Source organism: Triticum aestivum, chromosome 3A (genome assembly GCF_018294505.1).
Source record: "Triticum aestivum cultivar Chinese Spring chromosome 3A, IWGSC CS RefSeq v2.1, whole genome shotgun sequence".
Lineage (NCBI taxonomy): Eukaryota > Viridiplantae > Streptophyta > Magnoliopsida > Poales > Poaceae > Triticum > Triticum aestivum.
In genome coordinates, this window is record NC_057800.1 from 718,333,646 (window position 1) to 718,355,901 (window position 22,256).

General features: G+C 48.7%; 2 pseudogenes; both read left to right on the forward strand.

Moving 5' to 3' along the window:
• Positions 1-941: 941 nt before the first annotated feature.
• Positions 942-1,812, forward strand: LOC123057247 (uncharacterized; annotated as a pseudogene).
• A 10,719-nt stretch (positions 1,813-12,531) lies between these two features.
• On the forward strand, positions 12,532-19,582 carry LOC123057248 (F-box protein FBW2-like; annotated as a pseudogene).
• Positions 19,583-22,256: the final 2,674 nt, after the last annotated feature.

Genomic DNA, 22,256 nt, shown 5'->3' on the forward strand with positions numbered 1-22,256 from the left:
CCCCGGAAGCGAAAAAATCACGTGCCCCGGAAGCGAAAATATCTTCGAGGCACACGTAGGTATCTTCCTGACAGCCATGTACACATCCTGATTTTGTGTAAAGTGATTTTTGGCCTGGATATAGTACCAACGCAAACGTTCCACTCCGTTCCTGAAGATTATTATCAAGAACGTCAGGAATGTAACCACTTTTCGCCTTGGCTGAACATCCATGGCATGAACAGGCACACATTCCTGAAGGAGACTTCGGGGCCACCACAAACGTGCCTAATCATCACCAATAAGTTAGTTTCAGGTAGTGAATCTGGGTTGGTCAAATAATCTCTGGTGAAATCATCTTTAGATTTTAGCAAGCATCTTTGGAATTAAGTCTACTATAGTGTCATTGTACTCCCTTTGTTATTTGCCTCGAGTTTATCACATTGCGGACTTCTTGTGTAATCTTTTGACCCTCCAAATGCCAATATTTCTTGTAGAAAATTGCATACAAACCATCCAGGCCTGCGGCTTTCAGATGTGAAAATAGTACGCATTACTTCATCCTCCATAGGTGAATCAGTTGTTCATTTAATTCTTTAGAAACTTACAGGAGAATGTTTTCAAGTAAACAAACATCTGTTTTCAGATAGTGAGAAATGTTGCGAAGAAGGTACTAGATGCTACACATTAGTCTAGAAGAATATGTTCAAAATTATATTACCAACCATTTCCAAACTCTATAATGCTCCAGTGCTTTTTGGCTCTAAACTATTTTCTCATTGCGATAGATTTAGAAACTTAGTTCATAGATGTGGTTAATATCATTTAATTGATCATGGTGAGTCCATTTCGAAATATTTTTGTTACATTCCAATTATCGACCCTACTAGAATAAGGGTCATGCATCATTTATATAATACTTTTTTACCAATGACTCTATCCACAATATTTTGTTAAACCATACTGACCCCACCATGTTTACTTTTGAAAGTGTGCAATCTCGCAATACTTTCGAGATTCCGAGGAGTGAGATCAGCGACTGCATAGTGGAAGATGTTGCACAAAGACCGTATAGGGTTACATTCCTGGATGTAAGCAGGTGCACCAACATTGGTGCCCGTGCTCTGGATGCATCTGGCAAGAAATAGAAATTCCTCGTCATACATCAGCAAGTCATACACACCATAGATGTCGTTGGGAAGGTGTGCCAGAATCACGAGGCCCATGCTATTGGAAGCAACATGCCAAAGCTCTGCCACCTCGAGATAGGATACATGCTCATTAAAACTATGGATGTCGTCAAGATCGCCTTCCAGTGCCTTGACCTCAAGTTCTTCGATAAGCGTGGTTGCTGCGATGTCGATGATGCGCTCTTGCAAGAGAAGAATCCTTGGCTGAAAAGCCTCGGCCCCCGCATGGGCGACTGCTATGAGAACCACATCTACGAGGATTCCACCGATGACTCGTATGATGAATACATCTACTCATGGGAACAGTTCATGGACGATGTACGCCTCCCAAATGCGGTTCTCATGACGTCCATGAACTTTTGCATAAGTAGTTGTAGTCATAATGTGAGTCACGGCTGCAATCCTCCCTAAAGTGATTCTGATAGCAGTCGCCACACGGGGGGCCGATGGTTTTCAGCCCAGGAAACTTATCTTGCAAGAGCTTATCATCGACGTCCCGATAACCACACAGATCTTAGAACTTGAGGTCATGGCACTCAGAGGCAATCTTCTAAACTACCTTAGTCTCAATGAGCATGTTTCCTATCTAGAGGTGGCGGAGCTTTGGAATTTTTCTGGTAGTAGCATGGGCGTCATCATTCTGGCAAACCTTCGCAACGACATCTAGAGGGTGCATGACTCGCCGAAGTCTGACGAGGGTTTTGCAGTTCTTGCCAAATGGCTACACAGCACGGGCGCCAATCTTGGTGTAGCTGCATACGTCTAGGAATGTTACCTTGGGAAGTCTTTGTGCAAGATCTTCTTTTATGCAGTCACTGATCTCGCTCCTCGGAATCTTCAAAGTATTGGGAGATTGCGCACCTGCAAAAGCAAACAATATAGACTCAATAACGTTTAAAAAACTGTTGATAGGGTCATCAGTAAACAAAGTATTATATACATATGATGCATATACCTTGTTCTAGTAGCATCCATAATTTGAATGTAACAAGAATACTACCAAATGGACACATCGTGCTCAATTAAGTGTTATTAACTGCGGCTACGAAATGAGTTTCTAACATCATAGCAATCAGCAAATAGATCAGAGCCGGGAAGCTCTAGAGCATTGTACAGTTCGGAAAGGGTTGGCAATATAATTTTGAATATGTTCTTCTGCACAGATGTGCAGGATCTGGTACCATGTTCGTAATATTTCTCACTATCAGAAAACTAATTAAGTCAGCGGAGCATTATTGTGCTAGCAACTTGAATAGACCAAACAACGAGTTTATCCCAAGTACTACAAGATTACTCAATGTCTCATTCACTATCGTTTAAGTACAAAATGAAATTGTTAACTAAAAAGGCATAATGTACAACTGTACACAGATTAGAAAACTAAATTTCAACCTTAAATAGCAATTTCTTCTACATATAGAAGTTCTTTGCATGGACTTTAAGATGCATAAAGTCATGAATTCAGAACTAAGAATGAAATAAATTTATTTGTAACTCTGCAACACATGGTAATTATTTGACACAACAACTAGATTGGGCAGGGAAGAGGAGAAAAATGGGCATGGACGGGGAGGGAGTCACCTCAGCATGGGGAGGGAGGCAGATCTGGAAGTCGCCAACCAGGGAGGTGGATCTGGAAGTTGCCGACCAGGGAGGCGGGTCTGGACGTCACCGGCAAGGAGGGTGGCCCTCGATGGCAGGGGCAGGGGGTGCTCGATGGCGAGGATGGCCACGTCCGGCGCACAACTGGGGCCGCGACGGGGATGGCGGCGTTCGCCGCATCCGATGCCGCCCGATGTGAACCCACAACTACTAACTGCTACTCTCTCTTTCTCACTTTCTTTGCTTGTTGTACTCAAACACACTAGTGAAACATACACTCACTGGTGTAGCATATACACACCACACACACACACGAGGAGAATTGGTAGTAGTAATATTCAGCTCTTTGGCTGATGGAGTGGAATTACAACGGGAGGAGTGGTGCTGTTTATATAGCACTTACAAACCGACCTATGGTACGCATGTGCTGACGTCAAGTATCTAAATGACATCATGGCTTACGTTCTAGCCTATTTGCTTCACTGCTAAGACACGGCAGCTCTACTGGTAAAAGAAAAAAACTACTGCTGCTACTGCTGTGCGACACCTGACACCCGAAGATAATCCTGCCAACATGCATGCATCTAGTAATACTAGAGGGATTCAGGCACCTTGCTGCGCGGGTTTTCGGTCATGTGTGAGCTGGTTTATTTTTCTTCCTCGTACGGTTCTATCTGGTTTTTGTTTTTACCGGTTCAGTTGTAGCCCCATTCAGTTTGGTTTTGCGACGTCGGTTCGGAGCTTGTGAGGACATGTACCAAATCTGTGTGCCGCTGGTGAGGCTACATGTCTTAGGTTTGTTAGTGGTGGGGGGGCTGGCCGCGCACGTGCGTGCTGCCATGAGGTGTTGTTTTGGGATGCTCTTTCTCCAACAGAGCAGAGATGACACTTCCTCAGCGGGATTGTGGGCTGCCATTGGTCGCCGGCCCTTTGGTGGCTCATCTTGTCTTGAGATGGCACGTCCGCTCATTGTCTTTTTTTTCTTGTTATCGATTGATATATTTGCTCAGCGCATGCATTATTTCTTGCTATGTCGGTGAGTTGAGATTTTTGTGTGCTCTCTTCTCTGTAGGAGAAGTGTTTTGGTCCGTGTTTCTCGCCGCTTGATATAGACACAGTGGTTGAGCACGGGGTACTTTCCTATGGCGGAGAAAGTGATGCCCTGCCATGCCATCATGGTTGTAGGGTTGTTCTGGGTGTCTAAGGGCATGATACGCGAGCTTTCTGGGCCGAGGATTGGACTTTGTAGCTGAACCATGCGCTAGGCAAGTATGTTGTCTCTTGCAAATTTAAAATAAAAATGTTTAGAAACTAAAGTCTCCCAATACACGTAAAAAGCCGAGGTAAGATCATGTGTAGTATATACTGTTAAACACGGACAGGTAATACGTACTGTATTAATGCATAAAAGGGAAAATTATGACTTCATATGTAGCCATTATAATGTTGCTGAAACAAAATTTCCTGACAAACTGCTGTCCAGGAGAAGCCGACAGCGAGTGTCCACCTGAGTATCAGTTTGAGCTTGCTAAAAAAAACAAACTGCAAAAATTCAATGATCAAAAAAAAACTCTAGAGCTTCAGGAAAGGAAATAAGAAATGCACCAAGATTAGATAATCAAATGGGTAGGTTTTACCTAGTGGTTGCTGTGCGAAGCAACCATCCGCAGCTAAGGGTGACCTAGTCTATAGAAGAAGTTCAGAAAATATTGGCAAGACAATATTGCCTACACTGATGGAAAAAAGGATACAAATTGAAGGGATCAGCTAAGTACATTGCACATTAAATGATGTGGTGTTGAACTAAAATGTAGAGCATGCCAAAGTTGATCTATGCATTCTTTGATATAAAAAACGGGGTTTGATCTGACTTCATCTCATATTTAGTCTCTCCCTGAGAGCGCACAGAAGAATGAAACTACAATCTCAAGTTGACTTGACCTATCCAAGCATAACATGTATTGTTAATAAAAGTCACTATTTTTCATTCAGATCTTCAGTAAAAATGCCCATCGAAATAAAGAAAGTGAAGATCTTCCTTTTCACAAGAAGATAGGCTAAGCCAATTCAGATTATAATTATTAAGTGAAGCTGGACGCATTTGGTTAAGATCAGAAAATACACACTATTGTATCTGGAATTTTTTGGCCCTACAACAGAGCATGGAGCAAAGCTACCAATGACATCAGAAAATATTAAGGCTGGGTGTACCTGAACTTTACGCCTGAAGTGGCTGCCTACAACAGTAAGGGCACTAGGTGTAATATTGCCCAAAAAGTTGACACTGTGCTCGGATGTCAATGCATTTTTTTAAACATCCTTGTTGATGTGTTGCTAGTTCAAGATGGAGCAATGTGGCAGTATCAAGAAGGAACTGCAGCAACTATAAAGCACTCACAAGTTGGTACAAAATGGATGATGAGAAGTTATATGCATCACAAAGAATTAATGGCCTGTGGAAGATGCTTTTATTGGTTAATCCAGAAGGATATTTAGCTATATCAAGAAAAATAGAATATTATAGCAAAGGGCGTAAGAAAACATAAATGAATTGAGTACCGATTAGGAAATTGTGCCAATCTACTGCAAGCAATAAGTCAACAGGGTGATTCAAAAAAAATGGAAGACTAAGTTACTGATTCTTATTGTTTGACGAGATTTTGTCACATTTTATCAGACACATGTGGGGTGGATAAATAATAATATAAGTTATTTGCATGCACAAATAAGGATTATATTGATGACATGGTCTGGCACGTGACTTGTGCATGATTTTTTTTTGAGGGAACTTGTGCCTGATTTTTACAAGTCCATATGTATATTACTTGTGCTAATCTCCTTGGCTTAATTAGGTGGGCTTGACATGATACAACCAAAGGCCTGATCCATGAATGCATGCATGACCGGAGGGATACAAGCTTGGTGATACAGCGAGAGGATCAACACGTACGTGCAAGTACTAGCACACAGTAGTAGCTATCAAATGTACGCGTGCATGGCCGAACGTCCTGGTAGTTATCTGCCGGGAGTTAGAGCAACTCCAATGGGATGACCCAAACGGATGGCGCATTTGTCCGCTTTTTGTCCGTTTGGGTCGGCCGCCCGCCCGACGTCCGCCCAGTTTTATATTTGGGTCGGCAATGCGTCCAACGCGCCGACCCATTTCATATCCGCATTCAACTTTGAATTGAAAAAGGCCCGCGGCCGATCATGTCAGCGGCCATGTCTCATGCCGGCACCATGCCAGCATCGGCATACAATGCCGGCTTCAGAAAATACCACAGTTCCTGCTGGCGCACTTGCTCGCTAGCCGGCCGGCACACATGCCAGCACGCAAAAAATGGTGGGACTTGGAGTTCGACCACACCGCCGTGGCTCCCGTGGTCATGCCGGCACACCTGCCGGCATACAAAAAGATGGCCCTCGACGCCATAGATCAGTCGTCCTGGAACTTGAGCATGTCGGCCTACATCTTCTCGAACCACAGCCTTTTCCTTGGCGACAAGGCGTTGAGATCCACCTTCATGATCTCCACCCCAGTCATCATGCTTGCAAGAGCCACTTCTTTCGCCTTTGTCTTGGTGTTGGCGGCGTCGATCTCTAGCATCTTCGCTTGCTTCTCAGCCTCGAGCTCGAACATCTTGGCTTGCTTCTCGGCGTCAAGCTCAAGCCTCCTCCTTTGGATCTCCATGAAAGCGCTCATTTGCTCTTCTGTGAAACGCCGACGCTCCTCCTCCCTTGAGTCCTTATTATTCATCATGCCGTCTACGCTTGCAATCAAGGCGTTGGTGGCCGCATCTCGCTTGTCCTCCTTCTTGGAGTTGGTCTTCCCCCGTGGTCGTGCCGGCTTGCCCTCCCCAACATCCTCCACGGCGCCCTTCCCCCCACGTGCCTTGAGCGCGGCATATTGTGCCTTGAACTTCTCTTCGTCCTTGATGACACGATAGCAATGGGAGAGGTTGAAGCACTTGCCATTGTGTTGAACCTTGAATGCCTCCAAAGCTTGAAATGCCTACAAAATGTTTCCATGCAAGCATATGGGCAAGTGATAGCAAATGAAGACGTAAAAAATGATCTTAATGGCACAAAAGAGGCCGACTTGCTTGCTACCATACCATGTCTTGCACGCCGATGCCGCTCACGGGGCGGGCCTTGACGCTCTCAAGGGTGGCACAAAACTTGTTGCACTCTTGTTGGATTACCCTCCACCGCTTGGAAATGGAGACCCACCCGCGCGTGCTCACAAATTGGTAGGGTGGAAACTTCTTGCGCTCATGAAACACGCGCTGCACACGAGTCCAAAAGGTTGAATGCTTTTGCTTGGCGCCCGTCTTTGGGTCTTGTCCAATGTCTCGCCAACACTCGCATATAAGCTTGTCCTCGGCAGCTGTGTACGCCTCCGTGCGTTTGCTCTTGCGCTTCGGCTTCGGCACGACGGCTTAGTTGGCGAGCTCGTCCTCGAACAAAGGCTCCACTTCGATGTCGCACTCATCCTCTTCCTCTATCCCATAGTCGTCCGGGAACTCGTGGTCAAGGGGGAAGCCATCCAGGTCGAAGCCGACCTGATCACGCATGAAGGCCGCCTGATCGGGATCATAGCCAGCGGCCGGCGTGAACGCCCCGCGGCCGTCCTGGCTTTGCGTCTCCTCAGGATCATATCCAGCGCCCGGCGCACCACCCTCGAAGATGAGGTGTTGCATGTAGTCCTCGTCGACGGCGGACGGCATTTCCTCGAACAGGTTGCGGGCGTCCGGGAGACCGCCGGCCGGCGTCTGTCGCGTGTGTTTCCTCGCGCCGCCGGACGACGAGGCACCGACCACCGGGGTGGTGTTGAGGTCGATGGGCGCGGGCGTGGGTGTGGAAGGCGCGACCACGCTCACGTCGGGTGAGCACTCCCCGGAGAGGCGGGAGGCCTGCGAGTAGACGTGGAAGCCGGGGACCGGGTTGCAAGCCGATGCGCGGGGTCAGTCGGGCATCACCATCCGAGAAAATGCCGATGAGCCGGTGCTGGCCGCGGCGACGGCGGCTTGGACGAGGTGGTGCTGGCTAGGGTTTACCCCAAGCATGTAAAGCACCTGCCTCATTGCAGCGGCGACGCGGGCGTTGGTGAACTCCTGCTGCGCGGCGGCGGCGGCGGCCTGCGTAGTGGCCTCATCCCTCGCGTCCGCGGCGTGCCTCCGGCCCTTCCTCTTGGCCGACTCCCTTGCCCGCTGTTCGAGCGTCAGCGCCTTCTTCGGCTTGGTCGCCGCGGCGGTCTTGCGCGGGGCACGAGGCTTGCCTTTCCCGGAGTGGGCGGCGGCGCCGGACGAGGCGAGGGAGGCGAGGCCGGCGGCGGCGTCGAGGTCGAGGTCGATGGCGTCCTCCATCGCTGGTTGGGGGCGGGGGGCGCGCGCTGGCGGGAGCGTTTTTGGTAAAATGGGGGGAAATGGTTGTGGCTGGCACCGACAGGCAGGCCCGGAGAGAGGAGTAGGCGCGCGCGCGCGTCCGTCTCGTGTCCGCGCCGACGCAAATCCGGCTCAAAAATGGGCCTGGAATGGGCGTCCGTTTGGGTCGGCGTGTTGGGCCGCCACATTTGTCCGCGCCGACCCAAACGAACGCGGACGGACGAAATGGGTCGCCCCATTAGAGTTGCTCTTAGCTAGCTATAAGGTTTGTCTCAAAAAAATGCTAGCTATAAGGTCATACTTATCCGTTGAACAGATCAAGAGATCAGGCCTAGCATGCAGGAACTACCACATACGAGTTACTCGCTCGCTACAACTCACAAGCGGCGCTTCGTAGATCTCTCACCATCTACCGGTTGCCCTAGCTGTTGGATATATGATGAGGGAGGGAGGGGGGGGGGGGGGGGGGGGGCGCATTCGGCGACGGCCGAGTCAGGGCTGGGCACATGAGATCGCCGGCCACTTTCAGGCACACGTCTGAGGCCACCTAGATCGATCAGATGTGCATACGGCCGCGTGTCCGTCAGGTTGCCCACACACGCACGAGGCGCGGCCGCTCACACACACCGTCATGTCCTGCACAATTCCACCCATAGAACGATTATGCTCAGCCTTCCTACTATCTCTCCACTTAATACATCTTGAGATCCATCATCCATCAAGATCGGTGCAAGACAATGGTAAGGTCGGTAAGAGCATGTATATTTCTCTTTCATTGGTGCAGGTATTTTTTATTATCATCTCTGGTGAACAGGTGGAGGACAGGTTTTGAGCACGGCATTGCCGTAGTATCCGGAACCAATGAAGCGATAAAAATCGAGCACGACATGCAGCCTCATATGGCCATGTCGAGATGAGAAACATTTCATCTCGTGCTCCGTTCTACAGGTTACTCTGATGGGAAACGAACAGGTCTTGCAAAGGGAGGAGATGAGATCATGAGCACGGCATGCCACCCCATACGGCCATGACCGGAGAGACGAAGAAAACTCCATCTCTCGCTCCATTTAACAGGTTTCACTACATGGCGAACAGGTCTTGCGTGCGGCGTGCCCTTGCGAGGGGAAGCGGTGAGATCATGAGCACGACATGCGACCTTATATGGCCATGTCTGTTGAGGCGAGAAATATGCCATCTCGCAACTCGATCTATACAGGTTGTACTATGATAAAATGTACACCACGTCCATCAGGCAATGCCAAATAAATCTGAAAGTATTCAGAAGAGGCAAACAAACCACGCAGTGCCATGCTCGTATTTTTTTGAGGTAGTTTGGCCCAAAGGAGAAATCCCCAAAAATTCACATGTACCTCTTAGGGACAGTCACTAGTCAAGGCGAACATGCAGTTTGCGATGGCTCGATGGAGTTATCCATGAGGATATTAAATCTCCTGTTTTTATGGTCTACACATGCATCCATAGACATGAAATTTATTTCAGATTATTCAAACTATGTGAAGATGCTGAAACAAACATGTTGGGCATGGCCGTACCCGTACCTTAAATACGTGTGGCCATGTACTCTTGTGGCCGCCCAGCATGAATGGCCGTGCATATTTTCCAGTGAAGAAACTCTCTGCATGGACCGCCGCTCACTCAGATCATCCGGTGATCGAGTGGTGCGACCAGGAGTACCATTAGCTCCATGTTAGGATTGTGAGCGAGTTGATCCGCGGCTAAGTCCCATACTATGATAGCACACTCAAGATCATGCGGCGATCGAGTGATGCATTTTGGAGACTGTCTCCATGATTAAAGATAAATTGGTTCACACCACGTGTAAAATGATTAAGAGTGCCAACGCACTTTATTTGATTATTCGGTACTGACGAGGCCGGATATTTCATAGAATGCCTTGCAGCATATTCCTTTTCCGCGACCGACGAGGCCGGAATTACCCATCTCTGCCTAGGCCGAGGAGGTTAGACAAACATCTCCTTGGCCAACGAGGCCAGTAGATCTTTCCCCTTTCCACGACCGACGAGGCCGGAATTATCCATCTCTGTCTAGGCCGACGAGGCTAGACAAACTTCTCCTTGGCCGACGAGGGCCAGGAGATCTTTCCCCTTTCCACGACCGACGAGGCCGGAAATCATTTATGTCCCGACTGAGGAGGCTGGACTCACTTTTGTTCGCGACCGACGAGACCGGACACATTCTTGGAGACTTTCCTATGGACCCGGTGCGGACGAGGCCGGACGCTTCATACCAGGGCCGACGAGGCCTTGGAACATTCATGTCTGCCATTTTACTTCTCAACATATCATGAGAATATTTTAGGTTCAAGACGACAACCATCAGCGCAGCTTAATCAGAGGTGTTCCGTGGATTGCCCCGTGGATGTAATTAACCGGATCGTCTTACGAGGCTTCGGGAACCAGAATCTCCACAGTCGCTGGATTTAGTCAGATGTACTTTTCCATGGTGCAACTTATGTAATCATGTGGTAAACTGCACTTTGTATTCTCATGAGAATTAATAAAGCAGTATTTCTCTATGTGTTTTGTCTCTTTATTTATTTGTATACGAAAGTATACTGGCACGCCCGCGTTTTATTTTATCGCCGTTACGCATTAGGAAATACCCCTACTCGGGGGCGTTTCTTTTTTGCGAAACACTTATTTATTGGTACATACTCGGTACCAAATAAGTTATTAAAGTTCAGTTACACCTGGGAATCAAAGTATATTTAGATCCTCTTGCAACAAACATGCTGGAAAACCATCTTTTTTCAGAATATGGGATGAAGCGTATTGTGGTTACTACGAAAACAAAATGAAATGGCACTTTATCAGAAAATTTCTTACTCGCTAATTATGTATTGAGATCAACGAGCATCATGCATCCATTTATTTGTAGTCACTCTATTTTCTTCAAGGATAGAATGAGGTGTTCATAGTATGTTCCCTCAGTGTAGAACTAAAAATAATTACAATGGGACACCATTTTTTCATGCAAGATTTGCAATGCAGATGGTACTCAATGCTCTTCATGATTTAATTGATTGTCCAATTGTTTCTAAGTATGACTGCACTGTGCATGTTGGTTCTTTAATACGACCCACTTGAAGGCATATACTGTGTGAAGGTACAAAATTACCATAATTAAGTCGGATCATCGGCAGAAACTTACTTCTTTGGGCTCCCATAATAGTTGCTGCAGGCATTAGTTTGCAACATGAATCCCATCAGGATCTAGCCTCGGATGCATTGCTCCAGGACTTGATCCAGACACAACCTAAACTTGATTTGAATTGATTACATCGATGGAGGAGGACGGCGACCAGTGTGTTGAGGAAAGGGTAGAAAGGTAACGGCATCCGTGTGGCCGGCGCCGCATTATTGGCATGGAGATTATTGCCAGCGCCGGCGTCCCCAGACCATCCGAGTGACGGTCTAGGCCACCATTTTTCCGTATGCCCGTCCTTGACGCCATCGCCTCACTGCATCAACAGTGGCTTGTTGCATGCCTGAGCAATCAAATATGACGGCAACGCAGTAGACCAAGGTGGCAGCGAAGTGGTCATGGCCGGCCAACAACAAAATCCGGATAGGTGACAGCTATGTGTGATGAGGCGGGATCGGCTTTGTCGAGAGACACGCAGGCGACCACCTACTTTGCAGGAAGAGAACTCTTGATGATTTTTCTTTTTTTCAGGGTAGCTCCAGCCCTCCTGCCAATGCCGCCATCGTCCGGCCTCCACTGCTCCTTCATCGATGTGTTCCCGGATTCCCCAGCCCCCTACGCCGCCGTATGCTCTCGTCAATCTCAGCGAGATTCCTGCCGCCGTGGTTTCTCCGCCTCTACCTCCCCTCCGCCGTGGCCGCTACCTCCCCTCTGCCATGGCCTCGGCCTCACTTACACCGTGGCCTCTCCTCTAGGAGCGCGGGAGGCTGGATGGGGGCGACTCGGGGGTGTAGGAGACGCACCGGGAGGTTGCTGCCAGGACTGGACGCAAGCGGGCCGCCAGCCGGAAAATCTAGCACGTGAGGAAGAAGAGAGACTCACGGGAGAGGAGTGTTAGACTATTCCTTGGATCACAAGTTTCCTAGTCCAAGTCGGTTTGTAATATCTAGTCTAAGTCTGTTTGTACCAATATATATAGCTATATGCCCTGTGCTAAACATAACACAAGCAATAGTTTTATTCATCTATCATGGTATCAGCTTTTTGATCCTAGGGTTTAGGGTATGGCTCCACCCACCCCACCACAACAGCCGCCGCCTGGCTACTATCATCACTAGAGCGTGGCCTGTTCTTCATCTACTCTTTTCCTAGCACCACCAACACCTCCTACTACTCTTCTGGCTGCACCTATGTCGCTCGCCAACACCATCACCGATGTCAGCCCTTTCATCTCCATCGTCCTCGACCTCGCCGCACACAACTATTATCAATTGTGCCACCTCTTTGATCTTCACCTAGGATGCTGCAACCTCCGCTCTCACATCACCGCCAACAGTCCTCCTCTCCCTCATGATCCTCAATGGGTGAAAGACGATCTCACGATTGTTCAGTGATTCTACACCCGCATCACCACCTAGATCTTCAACATGCTTGATCACGACTGCGCCACCGCCGCCAACATACGGGGCTCTCTTCGCCAGCTTTTTCAGAGCAACAGCGACGCTCGGAAGAGCGCTCTGCACACCGAGCTTCGTAACCTAACCCAAGGCAATGCCCCGGTAAATCTTTTCTGACAGCGTGTCAAGACCATTTGCGATGAGCTTCGCGAACTCGGTGATCCCGACAGCGACACACGGCTCATCGACATCATCGTCGTCGGGCCGAGCGAGGATTTCGACAAGCAGGCCTCCTTCACCCCCATGATGTGGCCTCCTCCAACCTTTGCCAAAGTCCGCTCCATGCTGCAGCTCGCGGCGGACACTCAAGCTCGCAAGGACTCTCGCCCACCGGTCTTCCATGCTACGGCTCGTCCTCCTTCGCCATCTCCATCAGCACCTCCCCCGCCAGCTCTTGCCGCCACGCCGCCATTTGTGCAGCCACCTACACGTTGGCTCCCCAGTCCCAACTACCGCGACAAAGACCCCATCTATAGGCCGCCCTCGACGCGCTCGGCGCCTCCTTTGAAACCGCCACCTTCAAACCCTGCGTCGGCTCAGAGTGCTCCACCTGCGCCTTCATCCTGGTGTCCTCCACATGATCCATGGACCGGGCTTCTCCAGGCATGGCCTATGCCCCGGTCTGCCCCGTCACCCCTTGGCGCTCCACCTGCCTACACTAGTGCTTGGCAACCCGGCCTTCGTCCGCATACTGGTGGCCCTGGGTTGCTCACCCCTCGAACCAGCGAACGCATATCATGCCGCTTCATCGTATGCTCCTTACGGTGCTCCCTCGCACTCTCCTGCTGACGGAAGTCTCTACTATATGCCCTCGTTGGCTCTCATGCGTTCACCGGCATATCAACCGCCGCTACTACGCAAACCAACCTCACCCGCACAGCCGAGCTGCGATCAAGCCGCCTTGCTCTAGGCCATGAACAACTTGGCTGCCCATGGAAACTCAGGTACGGATTGGATTTTTGATTCTGGAGCCTCTAGTCATATGTCAGCATCAAGTAATTGCCTTTCTTCTTGCACTCCTTCTCTGTTTCCTTCCATTACCCTTGGTGGTGGTTCATTTATTCCCATATACTGTATAGGTCAGGCTCAACTTCCCTCTCCTACTAAACCACTTCTTCTTCGCGATGTTCTTGCTGCACCCGCTCTTATTAAAAACATAATTTATGTTTGCCAATTTACTCGTGACAAACTAGTTTCCATTGAATTTGACCCTTTTAGCTTGTCTTTGAAGGATTACCAGACAAAGGCCGAGACCGCCCGCTTTAATAGCTCCGGTGAACTCTACTCTCTTCATAGTGTTCCTGCCGCCGCTCCTCCTACATCCATGGTGGCCTCCGTCGACCTTCGGCTTCATCGTTTGGGTCATCCGAACCCTGCTATTTTAGCATCTATGCTTAGTGAATTCTCCATACTATGTAATCATGATTCCCACAATTCTTCGTTTTGGGAGTCTTGTTAGTTAGGCAAACATGTGTGTCTTCCCTTTAGCTCCTCTAGTTCTTCAAGTACTTATCCTTTTGAATTAATACATTGTGATTAATGGACATCACCCGTTGCAAGTGTTTCTGGTTTTAAATACTATCACGTCATACTAGATGATTTTACTCACTTTGTACGGATATTTACTCTCCACAACAAAATCCGATGTTTACTCTCTTTTTCTAAATTTTCAGCGCTATGTTTCTGTCCACTTATGCCTCCCTATTCGTTTCATTTAGTGTGACAACAGCCGTGAGTTTGACAACATTCAAAATTGTACCTTCTTCTTAACACATGTCATCCTTCTTCGCTTCTCTTGTCCCTACACTTCTCCTCAAAACGGTAAAGCCGAGCGTTCTCTTCGCACCATCAATGACATTGTTCGTACACTTCTCGTTCAGTCCTCCATGCCATCAAAATGCTCAGCAGAAGCACTCCAAACAGCCACCTTTCTTCTCAATATTCGCCCCTCCAAAACCCATCCAAATATCACTCCCTATTACCATCTTTTCCTTTGCCATCCCAATTACTCCGAGGTTCGTGTTTTTGGTTGTCTTTGCTTTCCAAATGCCTATGCCACCTCTGAAAACAAACTTTCTCCATGATCTACCCCATGTGTCCTTCTTGGTTTTTCCGCCGAACACAAAAGTTACAATTGTCTTGATTTACAAACAGGACGGGTACACGTGTCTCGCCACGTTACATTCGCTGCACATATTTTTCCTTTTGCTAAACGCACCGACACACCATCAATCATCCCTACCTCCGCCGCCACCTATTCTCCCCGTCCATTCCACCTCTACACTCCTGTCACGGCAGCCCCACCTACCGCACCTACTATCACGGCAGCACCACCCAACCCGCCATCCAACACCCAGACACCACCCAACCCGCCATCCAACACCTAGACACCACCCAACCCGCCATCAAACACCCAGTCACCACCCAACCTGAAACCAAACTACTCACCACCACCCAACCCGCCATCACCCAACCCGTCAACACCCAACCTGCAACCACACAACCCAACACCACCCCACTCATCGTCTGCATCTTCTCCTACACCAGACACCCCTCTTTCCATCCTACCAGCTAAAGCCACGAACCCTGTGCTAAACATAATACAATCAATAGTTTTATTCATCTATCAAGGAAGGGATCGACATGGCGCGGGGGAGGGGGTCGGTGGCTAGGGTTTTCTCCCTAGCAACCGCCATCCTCACACAAATCAGAAGGGGGGAAGAGAGATCGCGACCCCAATAGTAAGAACAAGACGTGTACCCGGCGCCACAATATACCACGAATACACGCTAGTTCACCAACAGGTCGAAACCTATGAATAACCAAGACACTTACATGAGGGCCCACGGCGCAGAACGCACGACCGATCCACCAGGAGCCTCCCTCTCAAGGGAGCTTAGAGTTTTAAAGGACTAGTAGCTACGTAAATGTTGATGTCGTTGTGTGCAAGCCTATGAAGACCAGGTTTGAGTCAACAATCTACCCCATAACATTGTCAAAGGAGTTTGTTGTTGATGACCCTGACCTTGTCGTGTAGCCCCTGGAAACAGACATGGCCAAGTGCTTTCGTTAGGATGTCCGCCTTCTATTCACTAGTCCGGATGAACTCCCCGACCATCATGCCTTTCTCGACGCAGTCACGTATGTAGTGATAGTGGAGATCGATGTGATTGCTGCAGTCGTGAAGCACTGTGTTCTTACAGAAGGAAATCCCCGGCTTGTTGTCGATGAAGATGAGTGCAAGGGCGCTGTCATGGTTCAACATCTCTCCGAGGAGGTGAGCAAGCCATATGCCTTGATAGGAGGCTACAGCTACCGCGATGTACTCCACCTTGCACGAAGATGCGGCGACAACCTTCTACTATATTGATTGCCAGCCGATGGGACTGCTCCCGAGGAAGAATAGTATGCCAGAGGTGCTCTTCCGGGAGTCCACGTCACCAGCGTGGCCTAAGTCGCTATAGATGACCAAGCTCGCGTCGTTGCCACGACGACAAACGCATCCATGCGTGAGTGTACCCGCGATGTACCGGAGTAGGTGCTTTACTGCAGTTAGATTATCGCTTGCCGAAGCTTCCATGAACCTACCCAGATACCCGACAACGAACGTGATGTCCAGTCGGGTGTATATGAGGTACCTGAGGCTCCCGATGATGTTGCGGTAGAGCGTAGCATCCACTGCCTTCTCAGAGCTATCCTTGCCGAGTTTCAGCCGTGCCTCCATTGGAGCGTGAACGACATGATAGTCCTTCATGCCTGCTCGCTTGAGCATCTTCGTGTTGTAGGCCGCCTGCGTGATCATGATGTGGCTATCCTCTTGGTTAACCTCTAGCCCGAGGTAGTACCCAAGCAGCCCGAGGTCGCTCATGCTGAAGAGACGACGCATCTCTCCCTTGAACGGTTGAACCTCTTAAGGCTCTGCCCAGGCGATGACTAGGTCATCGACGTAGATGCCGACGAAGAGTAGCGTGTTCACAGTGCCACATGAGTACATGCGAGAACCTAAGGGATGCAAGGCTTGCAACAAGCTTGGCGTTCCACGGCCTTGGGGCTTGCCGGAGGCCGTACAGGGTCAGTAAGGTTTAACAAAAAAAATGTTGATAGGGCCATCGGTAAACAAAGTATTATATATATATATATATATATATATATATATATATATATATATATATATATATATATATATATATATATATATGATGCATAACCATTGTTCTAGTAGTGCCCATAATTTGAATGTAACAAAACTATTATCAAATGGATACATCCTTCTCAATTAAGTGTTATTAACCGCGGCTGTGAAATGATTTTCTAACAACATCGCAATCTGAAAATAGGTCAGAGTTGGGAAGCACTATAGCATTGTAGTGTTCGAAAATGGTTGGTAATACAATTTTCGACATGTTCTTCTGCACATAAGTGCAGGATCTAGTACCATGTTCGTAATATTTATCACTATCAGAAAACAGTTTAAGCTAGCAGAGCATTATTGTGCTAAGAACTAGAATAGACCACATAGCGAATTTCTCACAAGTACTACAAGATTACTCAATGTATCAATCAGCATCGGTTAAGTACAAGCTGAAATTGTTAACTAAAAAGGCAAAATATACCACTGTCCACAGATTAGAAAACTAAATTTCATCCTTAAATAGGAATTTCTTCAATATATAGAAGTTCTTTGCACTGACATAAAAATGCATAGTCACAAATTCAGAACTAAGAATGAAATAATTTTATTTGTAACCTGGAAACGCATGGTAATAATTTTACACAACAACTAGATTGGGTAGGAAAGAGGAGAAAGAGGGCATGGATGGAGAGGGGGTCACCTCTGCACGGTGAGGGAGGCGGATATGGAAGTCGCCGACCATGGAGAGGCGGATCTGGATGTCTCCAGCAAGGAGGGTGGCCCTCGACGACAGAGGCAAGGGGCGCTCGATGGTGAGGTGGGCACCTCTAGATTTGGAGGAAGGCGGCGGACCAGAACTGGAAGGCCAGTATGGGGGAAGTGGCGGTGTTGGACGGTGGATGTAGACCAATTGTGGGAGTGGGACTAGTAGCACAATGGGGGCACTACATGATCATCTTTTAGGTATTTTGACCCAACCCTCCTGATGAGAGAGGAAGTCATGCGAAAACACCTCGGGAAACAAATATCCGTGTGCTTCTCACTCCCCAAATGAGAAAATCACGTGCAGCGGAAGCGAAAAAATCACGTGCCCCAGAAGCGAAAATATCTTCGGGTCCCACGTAGGTATCTTCTTGACAGCCATGTACACGTCCTGAATTTGTGTAAAGTGATTTGTGCCCTGGATATAGTACCGACGCAAACGTTCCACTCCGTTCCTAAAGGTTATTAACTTATTATCAAGAACATCAGGAACGTAACCACCTTTCGCCTTGGCTGAACATCCACGGCACGAACAGGCACACATTTCTGAAGGAGACTTCGGGGCCATCACAAACGTGCCTAATCATCACCAAAAAGTTAGGTTCGGGTAGTGAATTTGGATTGGTTAAATAATCTCTTGTAAAATCATCTTTAGATTTTAGCAAGCATCTTTGGAATTAAATCTACTATGGTGTCATTGTACCCCCTTTGCTATTTGCCTCGAGTTTGTCACGTTGCAGACTTCTTGTGCAATTTTTTGACCCTCCAAATGCCAATATTTCTTGTAGAAAATTGCATACAAACCATCCGGGCCTGCGGCTTTGAGATGTGAAAATAGTACGCATCACTTCATCCTCCATAGGTGAATCAGTTGTTCATTTAATTCTTTAGAAACTTACAGGAGAGTGTTTTCAAGTAAACAAACATCTGTTTTCAGATAGTGAGAAATGTTGCGAACAAGGTACTAGATGCTACACATTAGTGCAGAAGAACATGTTCAAAATTATATTACCAACCATTTCCAAACTCTACAATGCTCCAGTCTTTTTGGCTCTAAACTATTTTCTCATTGGGATAGTGTTAGAAACTTAGTTCATAGATGTGGTTAATATCATTTAATTGATCGTGGTGAGTCCATTTCAATTTTTTTGTTACATTCCAATTATCGACCCTACTAGAATAAGGGTCATGCATCATTTATATAATACTTTGTTTACCGATGACCCTATCCACAATATTTTGTTAAACCATACTGACCCTACCATGTTTACTTTTGGAAGTGCGCAATCTCTCAATACTTTCGGGATTCCAAGGAGTGAGATCAGCGACAGCATAGTGGAAGATGTTGCACAAAGACCGTCTAGGGTTACATTCCTGGATGTAAGCAGCTGCACAAAGATTGGTGCCCGTGCTCTGGATGCATTTGGCAAGAAATAGAAATCCCTCGTCAGACATCGGCTAGTCATGCACACCATAGATGTCGTTCGGAAGGTGTGCCAGAATCACGAGGCCCATGCTATTGGAAGCAACATGCCAAAGCTCTGCCACCTCGAGATAGGATACATGCTCATTAAGACTATGGCTGTCGTTAAGATCGCCTTCCAATGCCTTGAACTCAAGTTCTTAGATCTGCGTGGTTGCTGGGATGTCGACGATACGCTCTTGCAAGAGAAGAATCCTTGGCTGAAAAGTCTCGGCCCCCGCATGGGCGACTGCTATGAGAACCACTTCTGCGAGGAGTGCACCGATGACTCGGGTGATGAATACATCTACTCATGGGAACAGTTCATGGACGATGCACGCCTCCCAGACGCGGTTCTCATGACGTCCATGAACTTTTGCATAAGTAGATGTAGTCGTAATCGCAGTCATGGGTGCAATCCTTCCTAAAGCGATTCTGATAGCAGTCGCCACACGGGGGCCGATGGTTTTCAGCCCAGGAAACTTATCTTGCAAGAGCTTATCATCGACGTCCCGATAACCACACAGATCTTAGAACTTGAGGTCATGGCACTCAGAGGCGATCTTCTAAACTACCTTAGTCTCAATAAGCATGTTTCCTATCTAGAGGTGGCGGAGCTTTGGAATTTTGCTGGCAGTAGCATGGGCGTCGTCATTCTGGCAAACCTTCGCAACGACATCTAGAGGGTGCATGACTCGCCGAAGTCTGACGAAGGTTTTGCAGTTCTTGCCAAATGGCTACACAGCACGGGCCCCAATCTTGGTGTAGCTATATACGTCCAGGAATGTTACCTTGGGAAGTCTTTGTGCAAGATCTTCTTCTATGCAGTCACTGATCTCGCTCCTCGGAATCTTCAAAGTATTGGGAGATTGCACACCTGCAAAAGCAAACACTATAGACTCAATAATGTTTAAAAAAATGTTGATGGGGTCATCGGTAGACAAAGTATTATATACATATGATGCATATACCTTGTTCTAGTAGCGTCCATAATTTGAATGTAACAAGAATATTACCAAATGGACACATCGTGCTCAATTAAGTGTTATTAACTGCGGCTACGAAATGAGTTTCTAATATCATAGCAATCAGCAAATTGATCAGAGCCTGGAAGCACTAGAGCATTGTATAGTTCGGAAAGGGTTGGCAATATAATTTTGAATATGTTCTTCTGCACAGATGTGCAGGATCTGGTACCATGTTCGTAGTATTTCTCACTATCAGAAAACTAATTAAGCCAGCAGAGCATTATTGTGCTAGCAACTTGAATAGACCACACAATGAGTTTATCCCAAGTACTACAAGATTACTCGATGTCTCAATCACCATCGTTTAAGTACAAAATGAAATTGTTAACTAAAAAGGCATAATGTACAACTGTACACAGATTAGAAAACTAAATTTCAACCTTAAATAGCAATTTCTTCGACATATAGAATTCTTTGCATGGACTTTAAGATGCATAAAGTCATAAATTCAGAACTAAGAAGGAAATAAATTTATTTGTAACTCTGCAACACATGGTAATTATTCGACACAACAACTAGATTGGGCAGGGAAGAGGAGAAAGAGGGCATGGACGCGGATCCGGAAGTCGCCGACCAAGGAGGTGGATCGGGAAGTTGCCGACCAGGGAGGCGGGTCTGGACGTCACCGGCAAGGATGGTGGCCCTCGATGCCAGGGGCAGGGGTTGCTCGATGACGAGGATGGCCGCGTCCGACGCACAACTGGGGCCGCGACGGGGATGGCAGCGTTCGCCGCGTCCGATGCGGCCCGATGTGAACCCGCAACTACTAACTGCTACTCTCTCTTTCTCACTTTCTTTGCTTGTTGTTCTCAAACACACTAGTGAAACATACACTGACTGGTGTAGCATATACACACCACACACATGTTGGAAGACGCCTATCACGCCAACCTGACCGGGTCCTGCGCTCCAACGTCCACGCGCCCACGTCGCTCGCAGGGCGTGCGTCTGTTACGCACGACTCCCTCATCTAGCGCATCCACTGTTGTAAACCTGTGTATATATATGTGTAACCTGTACATGGAATGGATATACTATGATTGATTCCTTCCATCTTGGTAATCAGAGCTTCCTTTCTGCCTTCCATGGAGACCGGCGGCTCCTCCTCCTCAGGCGACGACACAAATCCCATCCCTCCCTCTCCCAGCCTCGTCGCCCCTGCCGCCATTGCTCCCCCGGCCACGGCGTCTCCGGTGCTCAATGCTCCTGGCCTTGTTGCCCCCATCGCCACTGCTGCTCCCACCACCACCTCCTCGGCTCCCTCTGTGCTGCCGCTCGCACCACCTCCCGTCCTTCCCATCGTGGCACCCGCTTCCTCCACCGTCCCCTCCATCCACGACCTCCACAACATCGGCAATCTCATCACTTTCAAGCTCGATGTCCAGTCCGGCAGTTATTCCAAGTGGCGCGAGCTCTGGCGCTGCATCCTCACCATGTACGCCGTCGAAGCCCACGTCGACCACTACTCCAATCCCTCTACGCAGACTCCCGCCTGGCGCCACACCGATCTCACGATCCTCCTGCTCATCTACGCCACCATCACCGACGGTCTGTACGAGGTCATCCGCGGCGCCGGTAACACCGCGTTTCGCGCCTGGGATCGGCTGCGGGAATTCTTCCTCGCCAACCAGCCCGCACAGGCCGTGCACCTCAGTGCGGAGTTCCGCGCCCTCACCCAGGGCGACATGCGCATCGCCGACTATTGTGGTCGGCTCAAGGCGCTGGCCGACGCCCTGGCGGACGTGGACGAGCCCATCACCGACCGGACCTTGACGCTCCAGCTGCTGCGGGGGCTCTCGCGCCGCTTCCAGGTGATCGCCACGGTACTGCCGATGCAATCCCCGTTTCCCACCTTCAACCAAGCTCGCTCGCGGCTGCTCCTTGAGGAGATCACCCAGGACGCCCGCGATCGCGCCGACGGCTCCACAGCGCTTGCCATCGGGCTCGGCGGCGGCGGTGGCGGCGGCGGCAGCGGTGGCGGCGGTGGCGGCCCCTCGTCTGGTGGCGGCGGTGACCGCGGCAAGGCCCCGGCAGACGCCGGCACTCCGACTCGCGGCGGCGGGCATCCCCGCGG